Source organism: Quercus lobata, chromosome 5 (assembly GCF_001633185.2).
Source record: "Quercus lobata isolate SW786 chromosome 5, ValleyOak3.0 Primary Assembly, whole genome shotgun sequence".
In the NCBI taxonomy this organism is placed as follows: Eukaryota; Viridiplantae; Streptophyta; class Magnoliopsida; order Fagales; family Fagaceae; genus Quercus; species Quercus lobata.
Window position 1 is genome coordinate 87659155 of NC_044908.1, and position 10377 is coordinate 87669531.

Genomic DNA, 10377 nt, shown 5'->3' on the forward strand with positions numbered 1-10377 from the left:
ATCCCATTTCAAATGATGGAGGCTCTAGCTACTAAAATAGAGGAGAGAGCTTTGGATTCTGTTGAAGATGTGGCCAAGAGGTCCACCTGTTTTCTTTGCAATAATAGATTGCACAGTAGAGAGGGAGTCCGACTCAATAATGACGCGGGGGGATGTTCATCTCATGAGCAAGAATGATGTCATTTTCCAGGGCAATGGCTTCAACTGTATTAGGCGGGTAGTGGGCTAGCAAGGGTTTGTTCAGCGTCGCAATGATATGTCGACTTGAGTCACAAATAATTACTCCAATGTTGGAGATTGTACCATCAGGATTGGTTGCACCATCCACATTTACTTTATGGAAACCAAGTGAGGGGAGAAACCAATGAGAGACTCGGCAACCTTGCTGTTGAATTGTAGGTGACAGAGCACCTTTGCAGTCCTTAGCAAGCCTCAGGGCAGAGTCCCATATTTGATCAGGGGGGAGGGAGGTGGATTCATACACTACCTGATTTCGATTGAACCAATTATACCAAGTAGTAACAAAGAGTGTCTTAAGGTCTTGGGAAGTGCCATTACTGATGACTTGAAGAGCCACGTCTGTTACATCCACTAGTCTGTCTTTTAAGATGGCAGGCTTGCCCAACCAGTAACTCCACACCAGCTTAGGAATGTTGCAAGAAAATAGGGCGTGCGAAGTGTTTTCATTGCATTGATCACATATAGGACATCTGCCATTTGTGTTGACCCCTCTGGCCCTTAGATTCTACATTGTAGGTGGTGAGTTCATGCATGCTCGCCAAGCAAATATTCTAATCTTTGCGGGAAGGTTGAGATGCCACACCTTCTTCCATAGTGGGGTTCGAGGGTCACCAGTTGAGCTTTCACCCTCATGGTTTGTCTCAACAATTGGAAGGCAACATAGTATGCACTCTTTACCAAGAACTCCCCTCTCTTGTTTCCCGTTCCGTTCATATTAGCTTGTCATCTGGGAGGGAGTGGCTAAGGGGGATGCTAAGGATGGTGTCAGCTTCCAAGGGGAGGAAGGTTCTTTTTACAAGGTCGGCTTTCCAGCACTTTGTGTCTTGGTCAATGAGGGCAAAGACCATGGTGAAGTCACCAATGATGTAGGGTGGGCTGATTGCTTTGTATGTTATGGGTGTTGGGTGTCATTTGTTCTCCCAAATGTGGATCGTTTTGCCATTACCAATCCGCCACCTTATGCCTTTACGAATCACTTCAAGGCTGCTGTGGATACTACACTATGCATACAATGGATTGCAACCCAATTGGGCATTGAGGACATCTGAAAATGGAAAATATCTTGCCTTGTACATTCTTAAGAGTAGTGAGTCCGGTGTGAAAGTGAGGAGTCTCCAAGCTTGTTTGGCTAGCATGGCCAAATTGAAAGCTTGAAGGTTTTGGAACACCATTCTCCCATGGAGCTTGGATTTGCACATTTTTTTCCAAGCAACCCAAGCAATTTTTTGCTTTTGATGACGCTGCCCCCACCAAAAATTACACATCATGCTTTCGAGATCATCACATAAGCCTTTTGGAAGAAGAAAATAGCTCATTGTGTATGTGGAAATAGCTTGAGCAACTGTCTTTATAAGGATTTCTTTACCACCCATAGAGAGCATTTTTTCTTTCCATCTCGAGAGCTTCCTTCCCACTTTCTCTTTTATTTCCGCAAAGATCTCATTTTTGGACTTACCAATAATGGAAGGAAGGCCAAAATACTTGGAGTGCCTGGAGTCTTGCATTGGGCCAAGAATGTCCAGAACCACATCCTTTGTTTCTTGGGTTGTGTTGAGGTTGAAAATGACGGATGATTTATCTGTGTTTATTTTTTGACTTGATGTGGCTTCGTGTCTAGTGAGGATCTCGGTTAGCTTGTGGCATTCCTAACTGCTTGCCCTGTAGAATAGCAAATTGTCATCAACGAAGAACATACGACTCACTTGGGGACACCCTCGACTGATGGAAATGCCATTTAGCTCCCTGTTTCGAAAAGCCTGATTAATAAGGGAGGAGAGACCCTTAGCACAGAGGATGAAGAGATAAAGGGAGAGAGGGTCCCCTTGCCTTAAGCCTCTTGTGGGAGTTATGCATTCGTAAGCTATACCATTAATGAGGATAGAGTGCGAAACCTAGTAATGTAGTGCATGATTAGGCTAATCCACTGCTCATGAAACCCAAGCTTTTCCATTATAGCTTCAATGAAACCCCATTCAACACGGTCAAAAGCTTTGCTCATATCTAGTTTTATGGCCATGAAACTCTCCTTCCCTTCTTGCTTGTTGTTGAGGTAGTGTATGATTTCAAATCCTACCAGGATGTTGTCGGTGATGAGACATTTAAAGAGGAAAGCACTTTGGTTCTCTGTGATAATCTGGGAGAGAACAACCTTGAGCCTGTTGGAAAGGACTTTTGCAATGATTTTATAAGCGACATTGCTTAGGCTGATCGACCTGAACTCTGTCATTTTGGTGGGAGATTTTTTCTTCAAAACAAGAGTAATGTTGGTTTTATTGATCTTAGCAATAGGCATATTAGAGTTAAGAACATTGAGAGCCATATTAGTAACACTATTGCCAACAATATCTCAGTATTTATGAAAGAAAATTGCTGACATACCATTGGGCCCAAGGGCCTTGGTTGGGTGCATTGCTTGAGGGCAGTAAGGATTTCATCCTTAGAGAACTCCTTGATCAGCTCCATGTTCATCTCATTGGTTACTCGAGATGGGATTGCTCCTGTTACATTATCAAAGCTGGCAAGTTAGGAAGAGGTATAGATTTTCTTGAAGTATTGGACAACAACTCCTACAATGGTGTCATTTGTATCGCACCAGTTCCCATTTTCATCCCAGATTCCCAAGATAGTGTTCTTTTTCTTTCTTTCAGATGCCCGAAAGTGGAAAAATTTTGTATTGCGATCCCCCTCCTTAAGCCATTGGACTCTTGATCTTTGGTTTCAAAAAATCTCTTCACTGTCTGGTAGATCATTGAGGTCCTTGCTTAGGCTATTTATTTCAGCTCCATGACTACCATTAGTATCTTGAAGAAAAGGAATGGAGGGCTTTCCTTTTAGTTTGTATCTGTTTTGGGATATGACCAAAGACTGAATGGCTTTAACTTGAGAGATCCACTGCACAATGCCTGAGACTAAGAGCAAGACCCCCAGGAGTGTTTGTGTCAAGGTAGGCATTCCAAGCATTTTGAATAATGTCTTTGCACTCCTCCTTATGTGTCCACATTGCCTCAAAGTGAAAGCGGTGCTTTTAGGAGGGCTGAGCAGTCACCTTATCTGAGATAAGAAGGGCGCAGTGATCAGAGGTGGTGTCAATAAAGTGGTGGACCCTTATATTTTGGAAATGGTACCTCCAATCATTTGTGGCCAGAGCACAATCTAAGCGCATATAGATCGTGTCAGACCCCTCTCTCATGTTACAACATGTGAAATCAGAACCATTATAGCCTAGGTCTCTGAAGTTGCAGGAGTTGATTGCATTCCAGAAGCCGTCCATTTGATGTTGGGACCTTTGAACCCCTCCTTGCTTCTCCCTAATTGAGATGATCTCATTAAAATCCCCTAGGCAGAGCCAAGGGAGCTGATACCGGTGGCTTATGGAGTTAGGAGCTTCCATGAGCCATTTCTTTGATGAGTATCCAAGTGCCCATTAAAACCTGTGACTCTCCATCTGCAAGAGTCTGGTTCAGTGACAATGGCGTTAATGTGATGTGGTTTGTAAGTCATGATGTCAAGATCAGTATCCATTGTCCAAATCATTGCTAGGCCACCACTCTGGCCTTTGCTAGGGACAAACAGACAATTTAGGTAAGACATTGATCTTCTTCTCTTTTCCACTTCTTTTTTATTGAGCTTTGTCTTCGCAAGGAAGACAGTTGTGGGATTCCAACACTGCATAAATTCACATAAAACTCTAACTGTCTGGGGGTTCCCAAGCCCTGGGCAGTTCCATCCAAGGGCAACCATTTAGCTTTTTTTTTTTGGTTGGGTGCTGTTGGATGGGCCGTGCACTAAGGAGATAGCATTAGATTTGCACTTGCACTCTAACTTTGGTCTTAATGGGCTTGTTACTTCTTAGGCTTCATAGTTAGACGACTGTGGTTGGCCCACTTTAGAGCACACATCCCTTTTGTCTTTTTTGGGGTCCTGGGTACTGCTAAAGATCATCTTTTCTTGTTGATCACGAGGATTTTCCTTAGCTTTCTGATTATGTTTCAAATTTCCTGCTCTGTCCCATCCGTCCTGATTTTTCGCTACATGCAAAAGCAAAGTAGTTTGATTTGTTGCTACATTTACCATTAGGACATTCCCCAGCGTTGGATTTTCATAAGAGATATTGTTTCCTCCAAGACCAGTTGACTCAGGTATGCTCAAGTTGTTAGTTGGTGCACGATATCCAACGTCACCGGTCCCCATATTTGCTACGGCCCGGTCCTCACTATTGGTAGTCTAGGTTCTGCTTGGTCCACCTTTTGAGTTCCAACCAACCCTCATCCATTCCCCAAACTATTTTTCGACCTCTTGCCAGTTGGTGGTTTCCAAGCAGTGTTTGACATCGTGACCAATTCTTCCGTATATAAAGCAGATTATTGGAAGCCTCTCGTACTTGAAGGTAACCTAGTGTTTTCCACCCTCTGGACTGGATACATAGCCTCCTCTTCGTAAAGGTCTATTTATTTGGATATCAACTCTAGTACGCATAAATTTGGCTTGGTCAGATTGCCAAAAGCGTTTGTCAACTTCTAAGAAATTACCTATTGTGCCTCCAATGTCTTTGCCTACCTCTTTAGTCATGAACTCAAAGGGAAGGCCCTAAACTTGGACCCAGAAAGGAGTGTGCGTGAACACAATATTTGTAGAAGATAGACCTTTTTTCTAGCGACACAAGAGGAGGAGGTTGTTTTCAAAGTTCCACGGACCACTCTTTTCAACCCATTCCATTTGATATTTGGAACTAAACTTGAACTACAAAATATCATTGCCAACATCGACTATTCTTAGGTCAGATCCTAGCTTCCAGGCTGTTCTGAGAGTGTTCTTAAGGGCATGGGCATTCTGCTGACGGTTTGAGAGCAGTTTTTCGAATAGGCTTAGTGAGCATTCTTCAAGGAGGGTGTCTTGATTGGTGTTTGTGATGTGTATCTCTTCTCCTTCTTCTTTGGTTAACTTGAGGTTTTGGAGTTCATTTAAGATTGTTTCTTCCATGGCAGAAGGGGTGTTGGCTACTGCACATAGAGAGGATCTATGGCTGGCCAAGGAAAACCCTAAAGGAGTGAGGGGAGGGAAGTCTCGTTCAGGCCAAGAGAGAAAAGCTCCTAATAGGGAGCGAAGAAAAAAAAAATGCTGCCTGCAAATGCTTTAACCATTGAAGATAAAGTAATATAATGTTTTAGAAATAGAAAATGTTTTTACCATATGTAAGTGATACTACAAATTTACAAATATTGTAATAGATGGTTAGATTGATAGTGATGTAAGAATTCCAGATTTAAGTTTTGGGTGAAGTGTGAATTCTCTCTCTCTACTTCACTCTCTTTTTCTAAAATCTTTCTCTCTAGAAAATGCTCGTATTAATCTTCTTAGATCATCTTAAATTAACAACATTGTCTAAACCCATCTAAGAAAAGGAATTAAAAATTTAAAACAATAAAACATGGACAATGTTGGAGTGATTTTACTACTCTCATTACAAAAGAACCATACTTTGGTGAAAAAAGGCAAAACAACAGCCATCAATATCCACATAGACTTGAAATGATTCAACTAAATTTTCTTTTAGAACATCAGCCTCATTGCTTAAAGGACAAGCATGAATGCCCATTCTTTTAATTTAACAAATGTATTGGATTTAACCATGATGATCCTGTCAATCAAAGAAAGCATTTGTTTTTAGAATTGAGCTTTGACCAGATATTCTACATTTTACAACGTGGAAGTTTGGTGAAGAACAAAAAAGATTTGGGTCTAACTTGGACCAAATTAACCGTTTAGCTTTGATCACAGTACAGTTACTAGAGTCCCATTTTAGTTTCATTTGGTCTGGTTTTGTTAAACAAGGCCACCAAGCAGTGGTGGCTTCATAAATTTTGTTCAGGGTGTTCATTAAGAAATTTAAATTAAACAAAATTTAATATAAATAAAACTTGAATACACTGACATAAAAAACCAGTCCCAAATATATGAAGTTTTAAAATTTTCTTTTGCAAGTTTTTCATATTTTGAAATTGTTGTATGATAGGTTTATTATTAATACTATTAGCTACATCTTTTTCAATATACACAATAATGTAATCATTAAACTACTAATCTCCCTTTCAATTACCAACATCTTGCCTAAATAAGTAACCATATAAACAAAATGCATCATCTTTGTTTATGATATGATCCAACCAATATTTTGTATTCTTTAAACTAATCAGATTTAAATCAATGCAATATACCACTAATTTCTTTTTTAGGGAAATCATGGCTAAGAGGTTGAGAAGAACATATTTGTAAATATGCTCTTTTTATTTTCTCTCAATCATTAGGATGAAAAGATGAGACATTTTCTCAAAACCGAGGATCTAAAAGAAGGTTATTCAAGTGAATATGAATTTGCTTAGAAGATAAATTTTGCAATAAAAGTGATATCTTATAAGAATTTTGTCCATAGTGCTAACAGAAAAATAAAGGGTAAGCTACAAATTCATTCAACATATTCGACGTAGGCATTAAACCGTTACATTAATCATGTTCAATAAAATATTGAGGTATTATTTTAGTGCATATATGTATATACAAGATGTATCATATAAATCTAATAAACTTAGCCTAAAGACTAAAGTAAGCACTAGCTGACTAGCTATTGGAAAATATGCATTTTTTTATTAAAAAATAACAATTTAAAAATATGTCCTTTGAAAATACAATTTAAAATATCATAATTAAACATTTGTTTTGGTCTTTTAGGCAAATTTGTTTATTTGGACATTTTTTGAGAAATGTTACGTCCATAATATTTTCACAACAAATTCTAGTTGGCAATTGTTATTAGTTCTAATTTACATATCATTAACACTTAGGATTTGTTATGAAAGTATTGAGGACTTGTTGTGAATATAACATTTTTCACAATTTTTTGGTTAATCTTCAATGAACCAAAATTTTGGAGAAGTCAAATTTCATTTTTAATGGACAAATTTTATTTAGGATGTTTAGGATTTTTTTAGGGTGGTCAAGTTTTTTTTTTCTAAGTGGTCAACAACCCATATTAATTTGGAATTTCATTTTTTTTTTTTTTTCCAAGTTGATGGTGGTCCTGTGACAGCCACCCTCAATTATACATGGCGCCGCCAGTGCAACCAAGACTTGATTCAAAAAAAGAAAAAAGAAAAGAAAAGACAACCAAAATTTGGGTCTATGGTGATCTGAATTAACCGGTAAGTTATGATCATGTACAGTACAGTTACCATAGTCCCATTTTAGTTTCATTTGATCTTAGTTTTGCTAATTAGCCTCTTATGTGCTGGTTTAAAAAAAAATTTCCTGACTGAGAAAAAAAGGAAACCAAAAGAAGGCTCTGAGGTATTGTTTAGTCCCTATTTTCAGTTTTCTGGGCATGCATGTTCACGTAGCACTGGTGTTTCATACTAGAGAAAATCATAAGATAAACATGCTCGTTTTTTTTTTTTTTTTTGGTTGATAATTCAGTTATTTTATTGACAAAAAGCATTTTGAAGGAATCCGTTCTAACCTATTATGTGTTGATTCAAAAATCATTTATGTGCATTAAATCACATAACTCTTTAAAGTATTTAAACAAGTTACATGACTTATTAAATAGATCATGTGATTAAAAGCATATGTGGATGGCCATTTGAATTGCCACAATGATTAGAGGAATTTTCCCCCAAATTAGTTTGGAGGTAAACTTTGTCTTATGGTGGAATGCTTTGGCCGCCAACTTTAAATCATCCAAATTAACAAATTTGGCTCTCTTATGTTTTTATATGTTATGGTACTTTTTTTTTTAATGAACTATATGTTATATACTGTTATAGACTTATAGTAGTCACTAGTTACATAAATCGACTTTAAAATCTGTTATGATAACTATTAATAAAGAAACAGTTGATCCCCTTTTCTTATAAACAACAACAACAAAATCTTAGTTCCATATTTTTGGGGTCGTTTATGGTTCCTTGACAGTTTAGTTAAGATCAACCACATGTTTTATTTTCCTCCATTCTATTTTACCTGAAGTCATCCCCTTTTCTTATAAGATATTCTAATATTTTCAGGCCTGCTTACATATTGAACCAACGGAGTTTGCCTCCATCATTCAAGCCCTTTCTCAATTAACATGGTGGAAAGGATTCTGTTATTCTGCAAGGTCTGAAACGGATTGCAACTGGCATGCCTTTTACTAATTTGGAAGAAATTGAGAAATATTTACGAGGTCATGAGTGTGAAAATTAATTTAGATCCAGAAATGGAGGTTCATTGTTCCGTATGCATTCCTGTGTTTATTGTACTATTGTTCTACCAAGTGATTATACCATACAGTGTCAAAAAAAAAAAAAAAAAGTGATTATATCATACATTTTGTATATAGATATACAATTCATTAATCTGTCAAATAAAGTGATAAAATTGGGTGTTCACATACTCGCACATGCAGCAGCTGTTTGACATTAGACCACCTGAATATATTGAATAGCCAGGAAGGATTCAATGGCAGGCGTATCAAAGCTTTAAGATATGTCAAAAATTCAAGATTTCTCAAAAACCTTTTGACATTGACAAAACCTGAATATAGGCTGGAATTTACCAGAAGTTGAGAAGGACAATTGGTTTAGTTTTAGCCATTTTATTTTGGTTGGCAAAGCAACCAGTAAACTCAATAAAAAATAGAGAGAAAACTAAATACTCCAATTTATAATTAACAAACGCTTAAGAAACAGAACCCTGTTTTCTCATTCATCTACAGACTACAATCAAAACAAAATTTCTCTTATCCAAACGCATCACATATTGCAAAAGAATAGAATCCTAATTTTCACTGCCCCTAAATACAAAGACCAAATACCACCAAAAAAAATAAAACACCCTCAAAAGGGCATTAACTTAAATAAGATTCAGACTTCATCCTCATGAAGGAGCATGTTGGGAATACCCTTATTGACAGGGAATCGACGACCGGTCTCAGGACAAACAAGCGCGCCCTCCTCAAGGTGGAGCTCAAGGAGGGCATGGTGGAACTTGTTTAAGAACTCTTCTGATGTGAGCATAGACGAATCATCAACCTCCTCGGGGAGATCGGCATAGCCTATAGTTCTAGCAGCATCAGCAAAGGTCTTCCACTTGGATCTTGGGAAACATGTTGCGGAGGAAGTCAGCGTTGAAGTCCACATGCTTCTCCAACACTTTTTCTACCTCAATTCGAAGAGGAAACCCGTTGCTAACGCCCTTTATGTTCGATGACAACATGTTGTGGGTTAAAAGCCTCATCTCTCTCTCACGGTTTCTCTTTCTCTTAGCAGAGGACAAGGAGAGTGAGTGCTATTTTCACCTATTCTGGATGCTGAAGTCACTGAAAGAACCCATTCAGCCCAAGCAAAAGGTTAAACTGCTAAGTTTTTTTTAAAAATAAAAAAATTAAGGCCAAATCATTCCAGTTTATATCAAAATTATTATTTTAATATCATTTTTTTTTTTCAATTTACCATTGAACGGTAGAGACTAATTCAACACAATATAAAAGATCATAGACTACACTGACTGGCCAACCTACATGCAATTTAAGTCTATAAAACTTACATGCAATTCAAGTCTGTCTATACCTTCTCAAAAAAAATAAAAAATAAAGTCTGTCTATCGAACTTTTGTATGCATGCTAGTTGGGGGAACAAGGAAAACGAAAATCCCAACACAGCAGCCATCTCAACACAGACTGAGCAGACCAAAAAAATTCCCAAATGAAACATGCAATTCAATTTTTTAGTTCTATAAACTATACAAGTAATAATTATCACATACTCCTTATTACACACTCACCATACACACATTGCCGCATGGACTAAAATCGTGTTTTCAAAAACACGATTTCAAAAGGAAGTGTGCAACAGCGTGTAATAAGATTTTCCGAACTATATAGAATTATATACGCCCAAATACTTTCAATAATAAAATCAACCACATGACTTTAAATTTTGTAATCAATTTTAAATTCTGAAAGTTAACAAATTTGTATTCAACCAAATAGAACACAAAGCTAAATCTAAAAGCCAAAAACCAGTAGTCAGTAGAGTAAGCTATTCCGAAATTTTCCTCAAACCCATCAACCATTCAACAAGAAAAAACTAATCCCATCAAGTCCAA

General features: G+C 37.6%; 1 pseudogene; it reads right to left on the reverse strand.

Moving 5' to 3' along the window:
* Positions 1-8987: 8987 nt before the first annotated feature.
* Positions 8988-9587, reverse strand: LOC115988608 (annotated as a pseudogene).
* Positions 9588-10377: the final 790 nt, after the last annotated feature.